Raw genomic sequence first — 26,061 nt, forward strand, 5'->3', positions numbered from 1 at the left:
TTGCTTAGCGCCTTTCTCACACCGCTGCCTGGGTGCTATTCTACTCACTCCACACACACCCACTCAAAGGCAAATTAAAGTCTTGAAACAAAATCCTGAAGTATATTTTAAGACATGGTACAATCATCAGAGGCCGGTTGAAGCCTTTCCCAACCACCACCTCTGCCCTCTCCCCCTTGGATGAGCATTTACATGGTGGGTGTTCCCCATTTCAGCAGCAACTGGCTGAATGAGGGAGGGAGTGTGAGGGATGGAGCTCGAGTCTGTTAGCAATGGTATGAAAGATTTGCTCAGCGGGAAACCATCAATGGGAGGGAGGGTGATCCAGAATTAACTCTACTGTGGATTTGGCACCAACACTTTGGCCCTCAGCCTACATGAAACTGAAGTAGGCCTGGAGTTGACGAGGCCACTGGCTGGAAGAAATCAGTCTGTGGGACAGCAAAAGGATGGAAGGCATCTCCCTGGCTCCTCAAACCCTCCGTGCTTCTTGCTTCGGTGTTTGTGGAAATCTCTATGCCAATGTGTGTGCCTGAGTGGGGAGAGGTGGGACCGGGAGCGGCAGCAGAGAGAAAGGGAGGAAGGAGATGGATTTCTGAGCACATGCAGCCGAAGGCTTGGAGGAGGTAGCCTTCAGAGCGGGAAGGAGGGCCAGGACTTTGGGTGGCTGAGGAGGGTGGAGAGTGTCACCCCACTTAAAACCCTTTACCAGGTGACCTGACATTGAGGTCTGCACGTCCTTGCACTTCTAGTCCAGTATCCAACTCCCAGGTTGCCTTGAAAAAGCAAAGGCATGTGTGTGGGGCACATCCACGCTTCTGCCTTCGGCCGCTTAACCCAAACATTCTGACCACAGAGACCTATTTCTCCACATCAGACACCCTGTCTCGCAAATGGGAGAAAATTGGGCATAAAAAAGGAAATCGGCAGTGTGCAAAGCCGCTGGGGCTTGGAGGGGCTCCAGCATGGGCTGTTGGCTGGGCTGCCCTCGCCTCACTCTGCTGGGACTCGCTCATGCAGCAAGAGTGATGCCTTCCCAAACAGCGTGTTTTTATTTAACCAATTCAGAAAGAAGTTAACTGCTCTCGAAGCGTTTCACATAATTAGAAACATGCATTCTGGCAAAGGGGATGGAGGAATTCTTGGTACCACTCCAGCAAAAAGGCCAATCTATCAACCGAGGGGCCAGACAGAGGCTCGTGTGTTTGGACAGGAGATGAAGCTCAGCGCGTGCATGCGTGCATGCGTGCATGCGTGCATGCGGGCAGGTAGCAGGGCGTAGTGCCACAGACCCAGCCCCTGATGGACAGGCAGAAGAGAGAGCTCTATAACGGAAAGGAGGAGGAGGACTGGAATTGGGATCATTTCCCCTACTGCAAGAGCAAACATTTTTCCCAGGAGAAATGTAACCCAGACTGGTGACATGTCAACCACTAACAGAGGAACGTAGATGAGGAATACCTTGCCCATACTATGTGGTGTAGGGGAGAGAAGGTGGACTCCTTCTGCTACTTATGAACAAGTTTCTTAGCTTCTCTAAGCCTGTTTCCTCAGAGACAAATTGGGGACACTGATGCCTGCCCATAGACCTGTCACTTGCTTAAATAAATGCTCATATAATTTGCTCAGTACCGTTACTGACACTCCATATCAACAAAACCTTGCAAGTAATTTTTGATGACTTGACTTCCTTCTATTAGTCAACTACTATTTATAAGATCTCGTCGGCCAGTTAATGAAGGGAGAGGAGATACCACCAGACCAAGCGCTGATCCTAATTACATCTAGATCCTAATTACATCTTAATATCACCATGAGGTTGTTGTTGTTATTCTTACTTTACAATTGAAGACGCCAAAGTTCAGAGAAGTGAAGTGACTTGCCCAAAGTCACACAGCTGGTAGATAATTGAGCCAGAATTATAATTCAGGCCTGGGTGTACCCAAAACTGGCTTTTCACCACCCACTTACATGCCCATGTGAGTCTCAGTTGGTCCATATCATGGGCCTCTGGGATCCCTCTTGTGAGGCCCCCATGATGCCTCACTCTCAGAGCTCTAGTCAGACTCCCTGGACCCTGATCCGCGCACCTCTGCTCTCTGCCTCTCACCTGACCCAAACCAGACTGCTCCGAGCTCCCAAAGATGGGGGTTTCTTTATTCACCCCGTCTCTGACTATTCCTTTCCAGATTGCAGGAAGCTCCCAGGAATCATTACAATGACCAAGTTCTATTGAAACAGAAAATTCTCTGGCAGCGGCCTGTGTTTTCCAGCATGACTACATTCCTGGATTTGAGAGAGTTTCTGAGTGGCGAAAAGCCAGTGTTTGGTACACCCAGGCCTGAATTATAATTCTGGCTCAATTATCTACCAGCTGTGTGATTTTGGGCAAGTCACTTCACTTCTCTGAACTTTGGTGTCTTCAATTGTAAAGTAAGAATAATAACAACCTCATGGTGATATTAAGATGTAATTAGGATCTAGTACTAGGGAAATGTCTGATGAATGTAACATAAAAAAGGATATGGCCCGGCTTGTGTAGCTCAGTGGTTGAGCATCAACCTATGAACTAGGAGGTCACAGTTTGATTCCCGGTCAGGGCACATACCTGGGTTTCAGGCTTGATCCCCAGTGGGGGGCATGCAGGAGGCAGCCCATCGATGATTTTCTTTCATCATTGATGTTTCTATCTTTCCCTCTTTTTTCCTCTCTGAAATCAATAAAAAATATTTAAAAAAGGATATGCCTACAGGTGTGCTAGTGTATATATATATATTCTCACACCTATGTGTATATGCACATATATACTTATATATAATCTCCACCCCTCCTTCAACATCCATCTCTATCCTAGGGGTCAGAGAAGAGTAGCACATACTTCGAGCCAGGTTGCCAAGTCGAGCCCTGGCTTCTAGTCCCCACTGCTTCTAATTAGCTGTGTGACCCGGGAGCAGCCACTCCATGTAGTGGGGTGTCCAGGCACTTGCATGAGGTCTGGGTGCAAAGCAGGCACTTGCTATGAGCTGAGAGACAAAGAGCAGCTGTGCTGGAGGATGCAGGGGCTGGAAGCAAGGGCCCTCATGGGCCTCCACACCTGTCAAGACTGACAGTGACAAAAATGGGGCGGGGCCACTGCGCTTTCTCTCCAGCTTCCTCCCTGGACTGTGAGCTTTGAAGGGGGCTTTCCCACTGGGTCAGGCCCTTGGGGCTGTAGTAAACCTGGCGGCTAAGTTGGCTATCGGGACTCTAGTTCTGACACGTGGATGCAATGCTTGAAAATCCAGGTCCTGGAAAACCAGGCATAAGATAAGGTTGAGACAGATAGTGGGGTCCAGTAGAACATGAACTAAGTGAAAGGGAGATGAGCTCCCACATACAAGGGCCCCACATGCCTGGCCCTGCATCGGCATTTACACATATTTGTATCTCATTTCTATTTCTGCAGTGACCCTATGAAGTAAGCCCTGTTAGCAGTCCCATTTTAGAGATGAAGTTGAAGCTGAGAGCTTGCATGACTTGCCCAAGATCACCTAACCAGTAAGTCCTAGTGTTAGGATCTGAATCTAGGTCTTTCTGACTTCACAGCTGGAGCACTAGACCACTAAGCCATATGGGATGCTCAAGAGATGGTCAATTCTCTCAATAGCCTTATGAGATGTAGGCATCATTATCCTTGTCCTGTTCTTGTGAGATCTAAGACCCAGGCTTTCCCAACAATCCCCAGCAGGGTTTGAACCCGGCTATCTCACATCAAAGTGTGTAGGAGAGCGGTACCCTCCCCCTTTTCTTCAAGACACAGGGGGAGCGCTAGCTTGTGTTGCCTCAGGACAGGGCAGGCACCAGGGAATTTTGTGGTCCCTGCTTCACACATTTTCAGTAGCACTGGCTACTCTATTTAGTAAAAGAAATTTCACATCAAGAGGAAGCATAAATTTTATGAGGGATTTGTTTGAAAAGTATGAAAAGCATTTTGCATTTAAGTAAATAAAAGTCTGTGAGTCCACTGGTAATTATCCAACTCCAAATTTATGATTCCTAAGTCTCACTGGATGAAATGTGATGTATAACAACAAACTTGCAAGATGCTCACACATTAAAAGAGGAATGTGAAATATTTATTAAAGCAACAGGCATTGATGAAATAGCCTGGGGCCTAATTCTTGAGGATGAGAATAAAAATTTTGAGCAAACAGCAGTGTTCCTTTCAGCTCTTTTGCAATAGTCATTAACATGTGTCACATAAGGCCAGAAAATCTGCATAAAATATAATTAGAAAGCAGGGTGAAGTGAGCAGGGGAACCAGGCCTAGAGAGGTGTGAAATACCTCCAGAATGTCAGCAAATCTTCCTTTTCATATGTGTGGGCCAGGAGTTTAGAGTCAACATGGGGTCATCTCTCCAGCAAACCTCACAATATGCCACTAGGAAGGCCTGAAAAGATGGGATTTCACCGCTGCCCCTTTTGAGGGTGGTGGTCAACGGAATCATTTACAAGCCTCTATGGTTGCCATCACTGTACCCCTTCACCATCTAAGATGTAAAAATTTGGATTTTTTCTTAAATATTAATTAAGGACCTTTTAGAGAAATGGTGGCTCACTTAGACTAACCTTGGGAATGTGGGTGATAGGGTTGCTCTGAGCAATGCTCCTAGCGCTTCATGACACCCAGCCATTTGAGCCTTTCCAGAGTTCAGGGAGCAGTGACCTCCCCCCATCCCCCCTAAATCCCACTGCCCAGCCGTGGTTTATCCAAATCCCTGACCTGCAGACACATGGCAAATGGTTGTGTTTTATGCCACAAAATCTGGGTGGTTTGTTATGCAGCAATAGGTAACCAGAATGTGGTGGAGTCTCCTAAATTTTAGATGCAACAGATAATTCAAGATTTAAAAATAACAGCAACCATGCAACTATACTGGCCCAAACTGTCAGGCCAGATGCAATTGCTTGATCTGTCTTATAGGACACCAGTTTGAGGCTTCAGCTTAGGGAATTGTAAAGGGTCGCTGACAAACGGGACTGAAAGAGAACCAGCGGGGAGCGCAGAGCTTTCCTCCCAGGCTCAGTGCTTAGCAGGGCACCCAGAACTATAGCAGGTGTTCAAGAAGAGTGTATTAAAGAAGTTCAAGGACAGCGGCCAAACAGGGCTGAGGGCAGCATGGGCTCCTGCCTCAGTTGGGAGTCGTATCCTAGAGCAGCGATGGCGAACCTATGACACGCTTGTCAGAGGTGACACGCGACTCATTTTTTTGGTTGATTTTTCTTTGTTAAATGGCATTTAAATATATAAAATAAATATCAAAAATATAAATTTTTGTTTTACTATGGTTGCAAATACCAAAAAATTTCTATATGTGACAAACCCTATAAGTTAGGGTTTTTCAAAATGCTGACACGCCGAGCTCAAAAGGTTCGCCATCACTGTCCTAGAGGGTGATGGGGTGGGTGGGTGGGCGGGAGGGAGAAAAGGTGGGTTTCCTGACCGATAGCACCTCAGTGTCTAGGCTTGTTCCTGGACCCCCATCCTTGTGTCAGGTGCTGTGTCAGGCTGCGCATACTGTGGTGGCCAGACGCTGCCAGCGGAGGCCTCGGTTGGAGGGAGGGAGCTGCAACGTCCAGGGGACGACATGCCAACTGCCAAGCAACTACCTGACATTGACTACAAGCCTTCCTCCACCTCCAAGATGCTCCTTACTGTGTATGGGGGCTCCCTCTCAGCATCCGAGCCTACCACTTTTTCCAGGGGCGCAGCTCCCGGCGCCAGGCTGCAGAAGAACAGGAGACCGCAGGAGTCCTGTAGAACGAGGGGGCTCTTCTCTGTGAGCAGAGAGGCCTGAGGCATGCTGTGGGAAGAGCTCACCTACAATCATCCAAATCAAGAGAACCAGGGCCTTCATGGTTTTCAAGCCCTGCTAGGGATAAGCGCCGTGTTTTCTCCGGAACTGCCAGTTTGGGAGGCTCTCAGATCATAACAGGAGCTGGGGGAGGGGGAGGCACATACATGCACAGACATTCAACATTTTGTCATTCAACAACAACAACAAAACAAAATAAAATAAAACAAAACAAAACAAAAAGTGAATAACAAACACATGAGCACTCATTGAGAGGCCAGAGAAGCCTCCTAACCTGGAATCCATAGGTTTCTCATGCACCATAACACTAGGCCTTTCAGAACTCATTCAAACGAACCACGAACATCTATTTTTAATCCACAAATTCCAAATATTTGCTCCCTATAAGGAACCTCAGTTTGGAGGGTCTCATTTGTTTCTCTCTTGCCTGGGAGCAGCCAAATGCTGTTTTCCTGGGTTTAGTTATTAAAAAAAAAACTGTGCTGGGAAAGACAGAGGAATGTTCTAAGGATGCTGAGCCATTCATTGCAAATAGAATAAGGCCGTGTGGGGAATGTGCAAGAAACTCCTGCCTGGGCAAGACTGGGGTATCTTATGAGCAGCTTGTTTCCAGTCACCCTAGGACTCTGAAGTCCATTTTCATGAGGGGCAGCACAGGAGGGATCAGTTCATTCTAAAGACCAGCCAGGTCCTGCTGCCCTCGCCTCTGTTCTCTTTCTCCAAGCTGATTCCCTGAGAGGCCTCACCCATCTCCTGGAATCCTCACTTCTTCCCACAGGGAGGACCTCACTTCCCTCCTTTCCACGGGTCTCCTGACCTGAGTCATTTAGGCTGGAAGAGCGTCCTGGGCCGCTGCTAAAAGACGGAGGACTGTGGACAGAACTGTGCTGGGCGGTGGGGAGGAGAGACTGGTCTTCCTGGGTGTGTCCTTCGTGTCCCGTTTTCTTTGTAGCTGCAGGCTCATTTATTTTTTATTCTATTTTTTGGGAACTAATATTAATGAAAACACCTATCTCAAGAGTGGACACTAAACAGGGAAGCTGGCTAGTACCAGCTAAAGCCAAAATGAGAAAGAAAATATTTCCTTGATTTGCATCTTCCATGTACTCAGAGCTGTGAGCATCTTGTAGGGTGAAGAAGCAATTCAGTGTGGTTTCTATCCTACTCTCCTGGTTTCCGTAACAATTAGGAAGCCACAGTATCCGTTCGGGTTGCTGTCGGTGACATCAGGAAGGGCATCCCACTCACAATTCTGATTCTTGGATTGTCCTACTCTTCCAAACTCCCTTCCGGCTGCGGCTGCCTTCCAACCTGCCTTTGTCCTAGCAGGTCCTGCTCCCTTGAACGCTCCTGTCCTTGTAACTTTGCTTTGCCTACTCCTGTCTATTTTCTCGAACATGATGAAACATTTCTATTTCCTATACAGAACTCTGCTAGTAACTTAGTAAAAGAAACTTGAACTTGTAATCTCTGAGGGAGCACCTCGTCATGGAAGCCTTCACTGCTCTCCTTCCCCCCAGTGTTTCCCTTCTGCTCTCATAGACCCCTGCTCCCCCCCACCCCCCAACTGCCTCCATGGTGCATGGATCAGAGACAAGTTTAAGGGCTTGCTGATGGACTAGTCATCCCTTCGCAGAGGCCTAGAGCAAAACATATCAGAGCCAAGGGGATTATATTGGGGAGATTACAATAGGATTCCAGAAGGCCTGGAAGGAGCATGTGGGAAGGGATGGAGTGATGGGGAAGCTGAGGAGAATGGATGGGGTGAGAGCAGAAGGGGGAGCCACAGCCTGCGGTGGGCTAGCCTGGGGAGGAGAAGGACCCCCTCTGGTGACAGGGCTGGACCCTGGTACAGAAAAGAGGAGGTGAAAGAGGGGTGACAGGAGGGTGCTTTAATCCTATAGGTCCCTGACTTGCAAAGATTTTTGGAACCTAACTTATATTAAGAAAAAATTTTTACTTTACAACCCAGCAAACACACATCCACACCCTATCTGGAAACACATTTCACAAAACACAAATCCAAGACACTGATATTTTCTATGCTACTCGACTCAACTCCATTCCATCCTTTTTCGTTGCACTGTCTAAATTAATTTTATGACCATTGACAGGTCACAAGCCACAGTTTGTGTGTGTGTGTGTATGTTTTTTCTTCCAACACTTTATTTTGAAAAAGTTAAATCCACAGAAAAAGAAAAGACTAGAACAACAAATATTCTTGTATTCTTCATCTAGTTATCATTTTGCCACAACTGTGCAGTTCTGTGTGTAAATAACACACACATATATATGTATATGTGTATATGTATATATGTGTATATGTGTACATGCAATTGACTCGCATAATTCACATAGTTATATTCTATAAAATAGCAGCAAATATTGAATCATTGCGCTTAGGAGAAATACAGGGTTAGGTTCCTGTGAGCCTCAGGTCAGATTTTCATTAACTTTGTTTTATGTGTGTTTCTTTTAAAAGACATTTTATTCAGTGTATGTTGTTGATTCATTAACATTGAACGCATAGCCAACAGCAGTATTACTCATGCCTGAACGGAGCTTATCTAACATGATTTTCTCTGCGAGGCACATCACAGTCTTATGATTAGGAAACTAGATAGCATTTTAACACTGTGTATTTGGCCTTTTAAACAGCAAAATCTCCAGCAAAAAGACCAAAATGTGAAAAAAGTGGCACTAGACTGTGAAGGGACACGTTTATGGTATAAAATGAGTGAATAAGAAGGCAGCTGCTAGACCTCAGCTGTTTGACCTCAGCTAGAAATGTGTACGTTGAGAGGCTCAAGGTTTTCGCACCACAAGTACCAATTTTGCAGTTACAAATAAATTTTAGTAAGTAGGCAAGTTTGCAAATATGGCATCGGTGAATAATGCGAAGGACTGTATGTATTTTTTTAGTTAAGAAAACTTTATTTCAACCCTGGCCAGTTTGCTTCAGTGGCTAGAGTGTCAACCCACAGACCAAAGGTTCTTGTTTTTGATTCCCGGTTAAGGGATCGTGCCTCTGTTGCAGGTTTGATCCCAGATCCCGGTTGGGGCTCAAGAGGCAACCATTTGATGTGTCTCTCTCATATCACTGTTTCTCTCTCTTTCTCTCTCCTTCTCCTCCCCACCTTCCACTGTCTCTCTGGGGAGCAATGGAAAAAATATCCTTGGGCGAGGATTAAAAACAAACAAATAAAAACAACAACAACTTTATTTCAGATAAAATGAATATTGCCATAGTTTAGGACAAAGCAGACACACTTCCATGAGTCTGTTATTTTAGGAGACTGTGATTTCCATGGAGAGTTACTGAGTATCCTTAGAGTGTTTGCCTACATGCTTGTTGGAAGCTCCTGTGGCCTTTCCTTGGTAGGAAGTCCATTTTTTTGAACTCTTCCCTTTCCTTCAGGTACTCCAGGTTGCATTCTAAATAAAGGCAGGGCCATTATAGTAAGTGGTTAGACATTCTTTTTTTTTTTAAAAAAATATATTTTATTGATTTTTTACAGAGAGGAAGGGAGAGGGATAGAGAGTTAGAAACATCGATGAGAGAGAAACATCGATCAGCTGCCTCCTGCACACTCCCCACAGAGGATGTGCCTGCAACCAAAATACATGCCCTTGACTTGAATTGAACCTGGGACCCTTGAGTCTGCAGGCTGACGCTCTATCCACTGAGCCAAACCGGTTAGGGTGGTTAGACATTCTTTTAATGCAGAATGTTCTTCCCAGCATTTTACTACCACATGGATTCCAGACTCTTCACTACATTTGGGAAAAATTTGAACTTGTTCAGAACATCTCTTTCAGGGCTTTTCTCTCACTGTTTTAGGGATCAAACATCTTTTAGACATGTCTGAATGCTGCTCTGCTGGGTGGAGTGCCATCTTGGCAAAAGACTATGTATGTTTGAAACGCAAACGCCATACCTCTTCACCCCCAAATGAATCTCTTAAGAGTAAAGACTTTCTCCAACATAACTGTATTAACCACTCAGGAAAACTAACCTTCATCTAGTAATACCTTCCGATATACGGTTTATATTCAAACTTTTCCAATTTTCCTCAAGAATTTTAAGAGCTATTTTGGGGGAACCAAAATCCAATCAAGATTCATCCATACACTGCATTAGTGTCTTTCTCTCCTTTAATCTAAAACAGCCTCCCACCTCTTTCTTTAATGACACTGACACTTTTGCAGAGTCCAAGCCAGTTGTCTCTTAGAATGTCCCATGTTCTAAATTTGTCTGATTGCTTCCTTGTGATCCGGTAGTGAAACCTCCTGGCAAGACCACTGCACAGGTGATACTTCTCTTTGCGTGCTGGGCAGGTCACAAGGTCAATTAGTGCCTCTATGGCAGTGATGGTGAACCTATGACACGCGTGTCAGAGGTGACACGCGAACTCATTTTTTTGGTTGATTTTTCTTTGTTAAATGTCATTTAAATATATAAAATAAATATCAAAAATATAAGTCTTTGTTTTACTATGGTTGCAAATATCAAAAAATTTCTATATGTGACACGGCACCAGAGTTAAGTTAGGGTTTTTTAAAATGCTGACACGCCGAGCTCAAAAGGTTCGCCATCACTGCTCTATGGTAAGGTTGAGGGGATTCCCAGGTTAAGGGGATGGCCCATAGTTTGAAAAGCAGTTCTGGTGACATAGAGGCTGTTCTGTCAGATGCAAGAGAGGGGAGATGGAGGGCCTGGAGAGAGGAGGCAGGAGTCACAATTGTGCTGAAGGCCCAGCCCTGATGAGCAGCGGCCTCCCTCTGAGCAGAAGGCCTGTGTTTGTCCAGGAGCCTTTAGCCTGCCAAGAGCGTGAAGAAGCCCGGTGTCGGTGTCTGGGGAATGAGTTTTTATTTTCAGCGAAAGTGGGACAAAGTTCCTTTAGGATAGATATAACTTCTTTTAAGCCTTGGGCTTGAAGTTGGAACTTTCTAAATGGTTAGGCAATTGTTGTGGATAGCAATAAAAGGCAGAATAGCTAATGCCTGACATAGTGTTTTTCTGTGCCAGTGCCACTAGATGATTTAATATTTAATATGATTGTGGTCAAACCAAGTCAGAATGGAGCAAGCCTGAAGCATTTCTAGCGTTGCAGCCAGGTGGCCAGGAGCCCAAAGTGATATAACCATGGTTTACTCACCAGCCTTCAGAGTAACCTTAGGGGCTGCTTGAACTCTCAGGCACCACTTGGTATTTCCTAACAACGATCTGCAATGCATTTGGGAAGCCCATTTGAATCATCCAATTAGGTCATGTTTTCCGAGGGGCCTTGATGCAGAAATACTGCCAGTGGCTTTGTCAGAGTTCACTTTACAAGGCAGTTTTGGTCTCTTCCTTGTAAAGCGAGGTCCACTCTTGGTCATTCATTTGATTTTCATAACAGCCTGGCTGATGGTACTATTCCTTGCAGGATTTAATGACTTGGGCAAAGTCACAAAAAGCATTGAACAGACGCCATGAGCCTAGACTTGACTTCCCAGTCAGATGCCCTTCTTACTGTGGCTTCGGAAGTTAAGCAGGAGTGGCAGGTCATTAATTGGTCAGGAGGTGCCCCCATGAGCCATTGCCAGCTTGAGTTTCTGGGTTGGACTCCAGCAGTCCTTGTCTGATCAGAGAGAGGTGCTGTGTGTCAGACTGGTCTAGAGGCACCCACTAAAGCTCTTTCATGACTTTCCACAAGGTCAGGAGGACTCACTCCACTTGTCCCACCTAAAGTGATCCCATGGCTTGGAGGTTAAGGCCACTGGTTTAGAGTTGGACTGAGATTGGAATTCCAGCTCTGCCTCTTACTCACGTGTGACCTTGAGTTTATTATTATTTTTTCCACATTGATTTTTAGAGAGAGTGAAAGGAAGAGGGGGGGGGGAGAGAAACATCAGTGTGAGAGAGACCATCGAATGGTTGTCTCCTGCATGCACCCTGAATGGGGCTGGGGATCAAACCTGCAACCCAAATATATGTCCTTGACTGGGAACCAAACCCACAAGCCTTCAGTTCACAGGCCGATGCTCTGACCACCAGCCAGGGACTTGAGCTTGTTATTTAACCTTGCTCAGTGTTAAGTCTTTTCATCTGTGGATAATCCTAGAACTTACTGCTATGGACTATTATGATGAAGATCAAGTTATTAGATGTAAGGTACTTAGATTATTCTATAGTGATGAGCTGTTATTATATAACTAGAGGCCCTGTGCACAAAATTTGTGCACAGGTAGGGTCCCTAGGCCTAGCTATCAGGGCCAATTGGGGCCTTCCGGCTGCCGACCAGGGCCTTCCTTCCCCCAGCTGCTGGGTGCAGCTGGGGCCTTTCTTTGTTCCACATCACCCCCTGGTGGTCAGTGTACATCATAGCAAGCAGTCGAACTCCCAGTTGGTCGAACTCTCAAGGGGACAATTTGCATATTAGCCTTTTATTATATAGGACAGCAGTCGCCAACCGGTGGTCCGCAGACCACTGGTGGTCCATGAGGTCTGAAAGGTTGGCGATGCTGATATAGGATGTGTTTAGTAAGCACTCAATAAATAGACATTGTGGTGCCACTGGGACATTTCCATGAACAGTGGTTTTTGTGACAATGCTTAAAGAGGCTAAAAAAACTTCCCTAACTACAGAAGCCCATAATTCACATTTACGATGCATTCCATGAGATAGCTTTCCATTTTGTCATTAACGCATTGAGGTAAGTACTATAAAAACAGAGGTAAGAGATATGTTTCTTACCCTCAGGGTACTTATACTTTGACTTGGGTGGCAGGTGGAGATGTAGGGTGCAAAAATCCATGCATAAAAGATAAAAGCTGGAAAAGATAATGTTGGTCATTAGAGAGGGTTAGGTCCCCTGGGGGTATGGAGAATGTGGGGTGGTGGTAGTGCAGAAGCAGGGCAGCAGAACAAGGCCTGGCAGAGGAGGTGGACTGGAGCAGTGGTCCTGTGTTTGTATTAAGCCATTCCTACTCCCTCCTTACTGACCAGTTATGAAAGAGCCAGCCCTTAGTAACAGATGCCAAATAGCATGACTTCAGAGGACCTCTCAGTCCTCTCTGCCCTCAGGGTGCTATTACCGTGTGGTCCGCTGTCATTCTCAGACCACTAGGCAGCTGATGTGGGTGTCAGTCAGAACCAGTATACATATGGGTCATGGCAGCTCCGCCCATCTGTTTACTTGTCCATCTGCCTATCAGTTTGTCCATCTAATCATTCATCCTCTTGTTTATCATCTGTCTGTCCACATGTGCGTTCATTTGTCCATCTCTTATCCACTGTGCATGTCCATCCATCCACCCATCTATCAGTTCAATCATCCACCGATCTCTGTGTCCACTGTCCTTTCCATATTTCTATTTCCCATCTCATTCTACAAAAGCTTTGCAGTGGATGGCAGGAACTCACACCACATAAAACAAAAACAAAAACCAAAAAAGCAAATGCACACACAGAGGATTAGGAAGGTGTAGGAAGCCAAGATGTAGAGAATGGGAATATGGAAACAAAACTCAGACTATGTTGAAAGGACACAACTGGCTGCTGCTGTAGTGGAGCCACAGATAGTCTCTTAGTTATTTTTACATTTATCTCCACTGAAGTGGGGACATTCTACCATGTGTTCAGGGAAATACAACCTTTTTCTTGTTTTCAGTTCAAAAAGACTTCACGTCATGGGTTTCCCTCAGTTTCTGGGGAGAGAGAGTGATCTGCTGATTCCAAACAGTGGCTTCTAAATCAGACAGGCCTGAGTTCAGATTCTGCGTCCATCTCTCAACAAGTGCAAGATCCTGGGCAAATCACTGATATCTCTGAGCCTTACTTTCCTCATCTGTAAAAATGGGATTAGCATGGTACCTGGCCTCAAAGGGCTGCAGCTGGGGTTAAATAAGATTGGGTATCTATAGGGTCCAAGGTGCAGGACACATATTTAACCTTCAATAGATGACAGCAGTTACTACTATTGAACAACCTGTTGCATGCGGTTGGCTATGGACCTTCACTCGGCTTCTGCATGTAGAAACCAAGGGGAGAGTCAAGTCCAGAGCACCTGTGCCCAGGCTAGTGCCTGTTAGCCCTGGATGGACAGGGAAGATACTGTAGTTCCCCCAGCCTCTCCTGTCGGTTAGCACTTTGATTTTCCCCTGTCCCCCATGGTCTAGGCAAGGGGGGGGGGGCTTATCAAACTGCTCTGACCCCATGGCCCCAGCTGGAAAGCAGAGACTTAGCAAGCTGCCGAGACTCTTTGTGCCATCCCTGTGCATTTACAGATGATTAACTGCCTAGGAGAGCGAGCCTGCATCCCTCTCCTTGGCTGGGATTCCCTCTCTCCCTCAAGCCCCTTAGAGCTGACAGTAATTCACTCTTAACCTTGCAGTTTGCCTGGGTCTGATTTGCATTCACAAAGTCTGCATATCCCAATATGAGTGGAACCTTTTCTTTTCAGAGACCCAGGAGTGGGAGGCAGGGGCAAGCAGCAAGGGGTATAAGTTATTCTAAGGGCAAGAACCAATGGTGATTGTGGGTACATTTGTGTGTGAGGGAGGGCAGGGTGAGAGTAGAACCATTTCGTTTTGTTTTTACTTTTTAATGATCATACAAATGATCTCTGGAATCCTCTGGCAGCGGGTGGACTTTGATTCAGCAAGCAATGAATTATATCCTCCAGTTGGTGTAAAATTACAAATATCTTCAAGATGTTGTGGGCTCTGGAAAAGGGCAGCCAGCCCATGTTGGCTTGGAGGCTGCCCTGTCCGGAGCTGCGTTCTGCAGCACCTCTCTCTCTGCAGAGGGGGAACGGGAAAGTGGGCAGAAGGTACCCACAGCAGAGAGAGCAGAAAGGAGCAGGATTCAGGGACAGCCTGGACCGAAGATGGGGCAGGTGGGAAGGGGAAGGCAGAGTGAAGCACCTTTCAGGTTTCTTAGGTGACAACCAGTCAGAAGTGTGTCTGGGAGCAGCTGTGTGGTCACCAGGACTCAGAATGAATGCTACTTGATGGAGGCTCCTTCATCTCAGCAGCAAATATTTACCAAGTCTCCCTATGTAGTCAGCAGAGCAAGACCAAAACATATAGAGGCTCCCAAGACACCAGCTATTTATTCAACGAAGATTTGCTTCCAGGAAGATACATAATCATATGCTGACACTGAACGATGTTTTCAATTTCTGTTATTTGAAAAACTAATTCAGTCAAAGCATACGTCACCAGGGCCCACAGAGCAGCTCTTCTCACTTCTGGTGAGGCTGCTTAAGGTCTGACTGTTGAGTGTTGATCTTCCCCACTAGCCTGTGAACAACACAGGGCCAAGATTGGGTTTTGTTCATCGTCATCATAATGGTCTCTCTCTTCAGTGTTTTTTCTGGCTTGGTAACTAGTAGCATTTAGCAACGTATGTCAAACGAGTAAGATGAAGTTAACTTTTTCTTTGTCTCTGTTGATGGCGTCAAGCAAAGGCAAAGAGAAAGCAAAAAGTGGATAATTCCTTAAGCCAGCGGTTCTCAACCTGTGGGTCGCGACCTCTTTGGGGGTCGAACGACCCTTTCACAGGGGTTGCCTAAGACCATCGGAAAATGCATATATAATTACATATTGTTTTTGTGATTAATCACTATGCTTTAATTATGTTCAATTTGTAACAATGAAAATACATCCTGCATATCAGATAAACAGTAGCAAAATTACAGTTATGAAGTAGCAACGAAAATAATTTTATGGTTGGGGGTCACCACAACATGAGGAACTGTATTAAAGGGTCGCGGCATTAGGAAGGTTGAGAACCACTGCCTTAAGCGTTTGTGATGGACTTTGTCACCCAGAGTTTTAATGGGTTTTAATGGGCTACAACATCCTCCTTCTGCAGTTGCCTCTGACCCCCACCCAGCTGGGCTAACCATGGGCCTCTAGCACCTTCTTGGGCAGAGAGCTAAAGAGGAACACTCAGTTGAGATAAGGTCAATTCAACAAGTGTTTAGTAACTAACAGCCGTGGGCAAACTACGGCCCGTGGCCCGAATCCGGCCCATTTGAAATGAATAAAACTAAAAAAAAAAAAGACCGTACCCTTTTATGTAATGATGTTTACTTTGAATTTATATTAGTTCACACAAACACTCCATCCATGCTTTTGTTCCGGCCCTCCGGTCCAGTTTAAGACCCCATTGTGGCCCTTTGAGTCAAAAAGTTTGCCCACCCTTGAACTAGAACCATGGGCTGTTGCTGTTACGGCTGGGAGAAGAGTAGAAAATTATAACAGCAGCTCTCCATTCTTAGGTATTGAGCCTGTAAGCTGGGCCTGGCCCCTTAATAAGTGGCCCCTTAACATGTATCACCTCATTTGATCCACACAGCTATTTTGAAGTATGCTCAATTGCTATTTAAAAAAAAGATTGCATCTTCTTGGTACAGTTGAGTATATTGGGAAGGGGGGTTAAGGCAAGATGTTTGGTTGGTGAGGGCAACCAAAGGGAAAGCCATTGGTGATGTATCAGGGTTCACATGTGGTGAAAGAAAATGACTTTTATTAACAAAACCAATTTTTAAAAAAGATGCCAGTTATGTGTAAACTTGCATTATGCCCTCTCAGGAAGTAGAGAGAATACTAGTCTTTTTATTTTTGGCTGTGCTAATTACTTCTGCATCGCCTTAGTATTAGGTAGCACCTCATGTTACAGCAGTGCTTTTTCAATGGGGCCTTTAAGGTGCCTATAATACTGTTTTTATTTTTTGATGAGAAATGTGGTTCCAAGTCTTTATTCCCCTGTGATAGGATTGTACATCCACACCCGCTGTCCTGCAACCCAGGGCCTCTGGCTGAGAGCAGACTGTGCTTCTCTCCCCATTGATGCTGAGCTTGGCCATGTGACTGGACACAGTCAAGTCATAAAAAGCAGTTTGTTCTGCTCTAGCTGACTTAGCTCAGTAGATAGAGTGCTGGCCTGCGGACTGAGGGGTGCCAGGTTTGATTCCAGTCAAGGGCACATGCCCGGGTTGTGGGCTCCATTCCCAGTAGGGGCCATGCAGGAGGCAGCTGATTAATGATTCTCTCTTATCATTGATGTTTCTGTCTCTCTCTCCCTCTCCCTTCCTCTCTGAAACCAATTAAAAATATATTTAAAAAAGCACTTTGTCCTTGGGTGTGGCCTTGTTTTTTTACCTGAAAATTAGGTTCCAGGTCTCTTCTGAGGAATAAAAGTGATATTTGTAAAGCACCTAACTTAGTGCTTGGACTCTTAGGAAAACAATGTTTTGTGTGTTTTTTTAAATGAAATTTATTGGGATAACATTAGTTAATAACATCATATAAGTTTCAGGTGTACAACTTTATAATACATCATCTGTACACTCTATTGTGTGTTCATCACCCAGAGTCTAGTCTCCTTCCAACACCATATATTTGACTCCTTTACTGACTTGGTCCTCCCCCATCCCCCTTCCCATCTGGTAATCACACTTCTGTTGTCTGTGTCTATGAGTTTTGTTTTGTTTGTCTATTTGTTGCTTTTGTTTTATATCCCACATGTGAGTAGAATCATATGGTTCTTGTCCTTTTCCATCTGACTTAGAAAGATGCTGTTTTCATCATCATCATTTTTGTTATTCTAGGCCAAGTTCATTCAGAGAGCACTGTTTGGTGTGGTTTTTACCTCAAAAACTTTGCCACCAGCCCTTGGGAATATCAGCCTTGAGACCACTGTGTCACCTCCTCCCATAATAAGGCCCTGACATGGTCTGTTCTTGGGGTTCTCAGCTCCCCTTGCCTCTTGCTTCAGATCCTCAGCAAGGCTTTCAATGTGCCCCTTAGCTCTGATGATGGGAATTGCTTTTCATGGTGCTCTTGTGTGCTGAGTTCAAACTCACCTTTCAGATGACCTCCCTGGGAGGGAGATCTGGCCCCTCCCCAGCTCACCATTGTGGCCAGGGTCTCAGCTCAGGCCACTAGTCCAGTGCCTAGGAGTTGACCACTGGGGATGTCATCTTAAAAAATATAGCTGCTGAGTATCTATGAAAAACAGATTAAGAGGAGATCTGTCTGGTGATTTTTAAAAAACCCAACTCATGGAGTTAATGAGTAAATGATTTCCAAAAACATTGAAATTTCATCAAAACATTAAATATATGGAAATTCAGCAATTTGCTAGATGAAAGAGAAACAGGGAAAGATGCCAGTGTGAGCATGTATGTGCGTGCGTACACACACGCACACACACACACACACACAGCTATTCTAGCTGCCAATACATTCAGTGGTTACAGACTGATGGATGGGAAATTAGAATATGACCTTTTTTTCAGTTGGTCTCAGGTTTTATGAACCTTACAGAGCAGGCGTGTTTTGTTATTTTTGTGTTGAAAGGTTTTTTGTTTTTCTGTTTTTTTAACATGACCCATCTGCTCCATTTTATACTCAACTGAAGAAACAGATGTGCTGTAATCATGAAGGAAACAGTGGCTCTACTGGACTTACTGAGAGATGTGTTCTCCAACATGGTGCTGTCCTAAGGAATTTTCAAATCATCCCGCTGGTGTGGTTCAATTGTTGAGATCGACCTATGAACCAGAAGGTCACGGTCTGATTTCCAGTGAGGACACATGCCCAGGGTTGATCCCCAGTGGAGAAGTGCAGGAGGCAGCTGGTCAATGATTCTCTCTCATCATTGATGTTTCTCTCTCTCTCTTCCTTCCTCTCTCTGAAGTCAATAAAAAACATTTTTAGAAAAAGAAAGAATATTTTAATCATTTATAATTAAAATTTATGATTGCAAAAGTTTAGTTTTGATGTATATAGCTCAAATAAGTGACTTTAGCAAGATCATTTCAAATCAAGAAGTTGAGTGACCCTATAAATTGTCTAATCCATTTCCTATTAATGCAGGGGTCCCCTACCTTATTCCCTATCAGAGAAAATTCAGCTTTTCTTTGAACAATTGCTGTGGTCAGCAAGCTCACCACCATGGAAGTTTGTTAAATCCCTTGCTGAATAACTCTGTTTATTAGAACGTCCCTGGTTATGTTGATTTCAACTCCATCTCCTTGAAACTTCTACAGTACTTAGTTATTGTCCCTAATTCTACTCTGTGGGGTAATGAGAGGCAGGTCTTTCTACTGAGTGCCCTTGGCAGCAGCTTTCAGAGTGTCTTCGGTGAAAACCAGATGTCCCAGAGGTGCCTCTGCTAAATATGTTCCCCTTTGAACTGGCTGTGTTCCATTGAAGAGCAAGATGGCAACTGAGAACTTCAGCTCAGGTCTCAGCCTGGCTAGCTCAGAACCTGCTGGGAATAAAGTTTCTCTTGCCCTGGTCCTGGGCCTCTGTTTATAGAGGGGTTCCAACCCTGCCATTCCTGTTATCAGACTTCTCCTGTGGTTCCTGATTCCTAGGTCCTCCAGGTCTTGTCCATTCCTGACCCTGCTATGTAGGCTTCCTGCCAAGTTTCTGAGCAGAGATAATTTTCCAATAAATACCTTTTTTTTGGCGTAAGTTAGCTGAAGTCAGTTTCTGTTGTTTGCAGCCAAAAAACCGTGGCTGGTACAGATGCCATTCACCTCTGTAGTATGAAGAGATAGCTCACTGATGGCTCACATTGAGATTCTAGTCATCCAAACTCATCCTTAACTCACTCCCCCACTGCTTTACATTGAAGCTGTTGCTAAGATCTCCCACAGCATACTATGCTAGTGAAGGCAAACTTTCATTTTTAACCTTTAATCAATCTCCATTAAGTTTAATTTTGTTGGTTTGGTCACTTTCTGTTGAGGTTATTTTTAATCCGGATGCCTGGCCTCATAGGAGTATTCTGGGACCCAAATTTCAAATTTGTGTGTGTGAGGGTTCCCTACCCCAATAAGCAATTCCCAGACACCCTGCTGATGCCCAAGACTTTAATTCAATTCTGACACTGTCTACCCAGGGATAGCAACAGAACCCACAGGTTAAGGGATCATTCCTACAAATCTCACTTCAGACCCTAGTTGAGAGTCCATGTTGTTACCTGTGCTTCTGACTGACTGGCTATAATCCAGAGGCTCCCATAACTCCCTCCTCAGGTTCGATTCATTTGCTAGATAGTGACTCAAATAACTCTGAGAAACATTTTAGTACTAATTACCAGCTTTTTCTAAAAAGGCTGTGACTCAGGAACAGCCAGATGGTAGAGAAGCATAGGACAAAGTGTGGGGAAAGGGTGTGGAGTGTCCGTGCCTCTCCCAGCACCTCTATGAGCTCACCAACCCGGAAGCTGTCTGGACCCTGTCCTTTTGAGTTTTCATGGTGGCTTCATTACAGAGTCATGATTGATTAAATCATTGGACATTGGCAATTGATTCAACCTCCAGTTCCTCTCCCCTTCCGAGAGGTCGGGGGTTGGACTGAAAATTCCAAACCTCTAATCACATGGTTAATCTCCTGGCAGCCAGCCCCCATCCTTAGGTGCAGTCCAAAAGTCACTTCATTAACATAACAAAGACACATTGATTTTTCTCATCACTTAGGGTTTTAGGAGATCTGTGCCCAAAACAGAGTAGAAGATCATATAAGACTATATATATAAAATGTCACACTGGCATTCACATATCTTGCTCATTGAAGTTTTGTGTTATTATTACTGACCCTTTTGGGTCAGGGACCCAAACCAAGGTTGCTCTGCCCAGTGCTGTTTGCACCAATAGAACAACTAATTTTGGGAAAGCACAATAGAAATTTTGTTCTTTGAACAAGGAATAGCTCATGCTCTAAAGGTACCTTCTCCCCAACTGGAGAGGAGCCTCCTGCATTTACAGGCTGTGGCATGGAGTGATTAAAGTCTTTTAGGCATTCATAGTCATTCTTCTTTTGCACTTGACCCTCTGTGCACTGTCTGTTTGCACATGAATCCCCATCACCATCTTCGTTTATACTCAGAACCTCAGCCTTTGCATTTGGGAATCCTTTTCGATTTCTGGAAGCAAGCATAGCTCATGACATAGGTGTTGAGAAATGTTAGGGTCTTTTGGATGATAGCTCAGTGACATGTGCAGATGCCATTAGTAAGAATTCTAAGTCTTTATCCAATATACCAATAAAAGTAGGCAACCATAATTACAACTTACTTTTAATTATGGAATATTTCAAATGTATGGAGAAGTATAAAAAAATTACACAGCACATCCGCATACCTGCCATCCGGATTTTGCCATATTTGCTTCTGAATTTGATAAATGTTAGGTGATGGTGAGAATGTAGGATGCTGGTGGGAGTATAAACTGAAACCACCGCTTTGGGGAAAGATAGTAGGCAATTCAAATAGAGTTAAAGATTGGGACACCACCCATACCCTTCTAGGTATATACCTTAAATAAAATCTCACATGCAATAGAGTTAAGTACTGCATATTACAATAATAAAACATCAGTGTAAGGTATCCATAAAATGAAATACTGTTATTAAAATAAGTTAAGTATGTAAAATTTATCAAAATGGATAAGTCTCTAATATATAATACTGAATGAAAAGAAGCAAGCTGTAAATGAATGCTTCTGACATGAAACCATGCATATGAGTTTAAGAAAAGAAAGAAAAACACTGCAGTTATTAAACCCCTTGGTGCTGCATGTGACCTCTGGGGTCACAGTGATCTGGGTGAACTCCTGGCTTTGAGCTTCACAACCACAGGCGAGTGTTGGAAATTCCCTGCACATCAGTTCCCTCATCTAGTAAGTGGGAACACAAATAATACCTATTTTATAGACCTGCTGTGAGGATCAAGTAATATTATGTGCATAAATTGTTTAGCACAGTAATAAGTGCTGAATAAATATTGAATTCGAGTTCCTTTCCTCCTGCTCAGGCTAGTGAAACATAAGTAGAACTGGGTAATAGTCGAAAATGGTAGGCAGGGGAGGACAGGGAGGAAGCAAAATCAGGGTTGTATTCACAACTGGTGCTGGGAGCAGCATCATGGGAGAGAAGAACCCCACGACTGAGAAAGTGCACATAAGCAGAAAGTGCACATAAGCAGAAGGGAAACAGCTGGAAGCATTCAGAGAAAAACAACCCAACCCAGCGGGTAACCCAATCCAGTGGAATGAGCTGGGAAGCGTGGCAAACTGGAGACTAAGAGAAGAAAACACATTTGCACTGTTGGAAGAGCATGCGAGTGGAAAAACAAATCCCCAGACTGGGACTGAGCTGGCTTGTGCCCACACCCCTGTCTTGCCCTCAAGGCCTTCCCAGCCCATGGGTTCACACTTTTTCGGTTACATCTTTATGTACCCTCTTCAACTCTATTCAGGTTTCCGTCTGGAATCTGATGGAATATAATGAATGGTCCATGCTTCTCTGGAATCAATCTTCAGGGAACACATAAATTGTGATGACCTTGTTATACTGATAAAAAGCCTGAAATAATGGTCTGAAGGATTTTAGAGATAACCCATGGCTTTAGGTGGAGAACAAAGGCTGGTCAAGGCAACTCTTATTACCTTGAGAACTACTCTCTATTCTCCAGCACACTTTTCCTTCCCTTCCCACTCCAGTGGCTCAATTTTATTTGCTGTGTTGTCCACAGCACAGCCCCAGGGACTGGAACACGATCTGGCACAGAGCTGGCACTCTGTAAAATGTTTGTTGAATGAAAGAAGGGGTAGATTTCATGGACAATTTGATGGTCAGGGAAGAGCACTTGGGGCAGAGGAGCTGGCGTGAGTGAAGAGGAATGATGAGAAGAGTGATTAGACAGCTCTGTACTTCCCGGTTGTGGCACGTGGCCCACTTCATTGGAATTGTTTGCCTACTTGGTTGTTTCCCCCAAAGATGATAAGTTTCTGAGGGCGGAGGCCTTATTCATCTTGTTCACACTGTATTTTCAGTGTCCAACCCATCGCGGGTTCTTAATACCCAATGGTTATGGAATGAATGATCAAGGGTCTGAAGGAAGAGCAATGGATTATGAGGCTCATTGTTAAGAGCTTTGGACATTAAGCAAAGGAGTCTGTATTTTGTTTTGTAAAAAATGGAGAGCCATTGCAGTTTTATCTTGTTGTAATTCAGATTTCTCTAGTTTACATGCACTAATTTGTGTGTGTGTGTGTGTGTGTGTGTGTGTGTGTTTGTGTCTGTAGTTCTTTGCAATTTTATCATATGTGTAGCCTTGAGTAACCACCATCACAATCAATATACTCAATGCCATCACCACAAGACTCCCTTGTGTCACCCATTCATAATCACACCCATACCCTCATTTCTAATACATGGTAACTGGGCAGAAGACTAAATGGAGAAGCTACCAGGGTACAAATTATATTTGCATCTATGGGATGGTGAGATTGTCCACAGAGTGACAGAAAGTTGAGCAGAGGACTCAGGACATAACATTGGGAAACACCAACCAAGACACTGAACACAGTGAAGGGGAAAGCTACTGTGCTGGCAGTTATGTAATCACTGTGTGATCTTTGTACGATCAGGTCAGTGGACAGAAGCATGATGGGGCAGGTGAGGTAATAAAGGAGAAGTGAAGTAGTGGAGACAAGGAGTACAGTGCGAGCTTTTAAGAAGTCTGACAACAAAGGCTGAGAGAGAGAGTCAGGATGGGACGGGACCTGCAGGTGCTCACCAAGAGCCCCTGACATGGGTGCTTTCTGGACCACGGGCACACACAATAATCCATCATATATCCTTTCTGTGAGGCCACATGAGATGCTGGGAACTCCCCTTTGGCACTGTGCTCAGGAAGCTGCTGACAGCAGCGAACTAACTCTTGACTAACGCCTATTTGTCATCTTGGGGTAATAAAGGAAAGTTGCTTTAGGACTATGATAAAGAACAAGTCTGTGAGATGAGGACAAGCTAATCAGTGAGGAGAGATAAGGTGGGGAGCATATGGGCTGGTGGAGCTGATGTAGCAAGGCCCCTGAGGTGTGGGGAGAGCATAAGTGGAGAGGTCAATCCTGAAGAATCAGAAAGTAATTGGGTAAGAATGGGGAGAGGGGATGGAGGTTAGGATGTGCAGGAGAGAGGGGCTGAGGACACAATTTTCGCAATGATGTGGGAGGTCATTGCAGTCAAAAGCAAGAGAAGAGAGGCTGTTTGCTTGAAGAGAGTGATAAAGGTCCAGGGCAACCCAATTTCTCTGTAATACCAGTCACCAACTGCCACGCTACCCTATCTGTTTGCATTTTGCCTGTTTTTCCTCAGTAGGACACAAACTCCATGCAGACAAGGGATTGTCTCTTATTCAGTCTATATCCATGGCATTTAGAGCAGTACTTGACACACAGTAGGACTCAATCAATATTTATTGAATGGATGAAAGAATAAATGTGAAGGAGCAAAATGACTGTTGAGAATCATGGAGGACCCAGCTGGGTTAGAAGCAATCTTTCCTTCTCTTAATGTGGCCCTCTCACCTGCACTTGTTGCCTTGTTCTCAGTTACTTACAGCCATGTCTTGTCTCTCATTTCCAGGACCAAGTCTGTAACTGACCCATCCTGGTGTATGCCCAACATGTGGATATTCAAAAATTATTGGCTCAATTAATCGATATGTGAGTGAAATGCTAAGCAACTTTGCTGTTACAAAGGTCCTTTTTATGTTGCAATAACATCTAATTTCTTGTGACTTCTATACATTGGCTGAAGTTTAACAGTTTGGAGTATAAAGCCTGTTTCTTCTTCCTTTAGGCAGCCCTTCAAGTATTTGAATTCTGTGGTGTCTCCCCACACTCCCTCCTGGGTAAAGGCACCAGATTCTTGTGACTGTCCCTCATGAGTCTGGTTTCTAAGTCCCGGACATACTGGTCTTCCTGGGATGAGAACTCCCTGGCCCTCAGGGGTTGTTTGGGTACCATCAGAGTATGCTTCTCCAGGAAATGCAGGCATTCTGGATCTAGGAACATATAGGTATGGCCTGAATCCCTCTTTTTATCATTTCTGCCTAAAGTTTTAAAGTTGATCTCTGTGTGAGGTGCGGTGACTCCTAAAATGAGGAGCGAGGCTGTCATCAGAGCTGACTTCTATGCCAACAATGAGAACCTCCCTGCCCAGCACGACAGGTGACCTGGGCCTGTTAGCCAGTGCACTGTGCAGAGAGTTAGTTGTACGTTATTCCTTTCTGGATGACGGGGGGATGACTGGCAAGCGCCTCTGGTATTCCTCCTCTGAGTTTTAACAGATGAACAGAGTAAATAAGAGGCCAGTTTGGCTCTGGGGCAGGGGCACCATTATGCAGAAAGGCCTTTTGGTTATAGTTGCTTTGCTGAAACTTCATTGCCTTCACCCCGTAGACCCAGGCTATTGGGGGAGCTCAGATCTCAGGTTTCTGTCAAATGGGAAGAAACTGGCCTCCAGGGGGCAAAGCCATAATCCTGGTAGTTAACCCAGCAGACTTCTTTTACAAATAATTTATTGAGATATAATTAACATACAATAAAATACATAGATTTTAAGAGGTCAGCTAGAAGAGTTTGACAGTTTTAAACATCCATCTTGGTGTGTGCACTGTTCAAAATAAGAAAGAGAACATTTCCATTTCCCCCCAACTTTCCCTGTGCCCCTTCCCAAATAGTTCCGCCACCTTCCTAACTACTTTCTGACTTCTGTCACTACCAGTTCATATGAGATTTTAGAAACATCAACATGTTCTCTTGGACTCCATGTAAATGGAATCATACAATATGCACTCAATAACCTCTTCACCTGTCTTTTTTTGCTCAACATAATGTATTTTCTACCATGTTGTTGTATGAGTCAGTAGTTTATTTCTCTTTAGTGCTGAATAGCATTTCATTTCATTGAATATGTCATAATTTATTCATTATTCTATCAGTGAACACTTAGGTTGTTTAATAGTTTTGACTATTATGAATAAAAGCTGCAATGAATATTTGTATATGAGTATTTTTATGGATATATGTTTTTATATTCCATGAAATATCTAGAGTGAATGTACCAGTATGTTTAAACTTATAAGACACTGACAAAGTGGTTGTACAATTTTATATATGCTCCCCCATAATGTATGTGAGTTCCAGTTGCTCCCCATCCTTTAGTGATGTCAATCTTTTAAATTTTAGCCATTCTAGAACGATGTAAGTGCTATCTCATTGTGGTATTTACTTGCATTTTCTTAAAACTAATGATGTTGAGCACATTCTTACATGCTTATTGGCCATTTGTATATTTCCTGAATATCTATTCAGGTCTTTGCCCATTTTATAACTTTAATTACTTGTC

At 44.3% G+C, this 26,061-nt stretch overlaps 2 pseudogenes; one reads left to right on the forward strand and one right to left on the reverse strand.

The window, feature by feature from the left end:
* The first annotated feature begins 5,627 nt into the window (after positions 1-5,627).
* Positions 5,628-5,800, forward strand: LOC102431501 (annotated as a pseudogene).
* Positions 5,801-9,196: 3,396 nt separating this feature from the next.
* Positions 9,197-9,751, reverse strand: LOC111828040 (annotated as a pseudogene).
* Between the last annotated feature and the right edge of the window lie 16,310 nt (positions 9,752-26,061).

Source organism: Myotis lucifugus, unplaced genomic scaffold (assembly GCF_000147115.1).
Source record: "Myotis lucifugus unplaced genomic scaffold, Myoluc2.0 scaffold_270, whole genome shotgun sequence".
Classification (NCBI taxonomy): Eukaryota; Metazoa; Chordata; class Mammalia; order Chiroptera; family Vespertilionidae; genus Myotis; species Myotis lucifugus.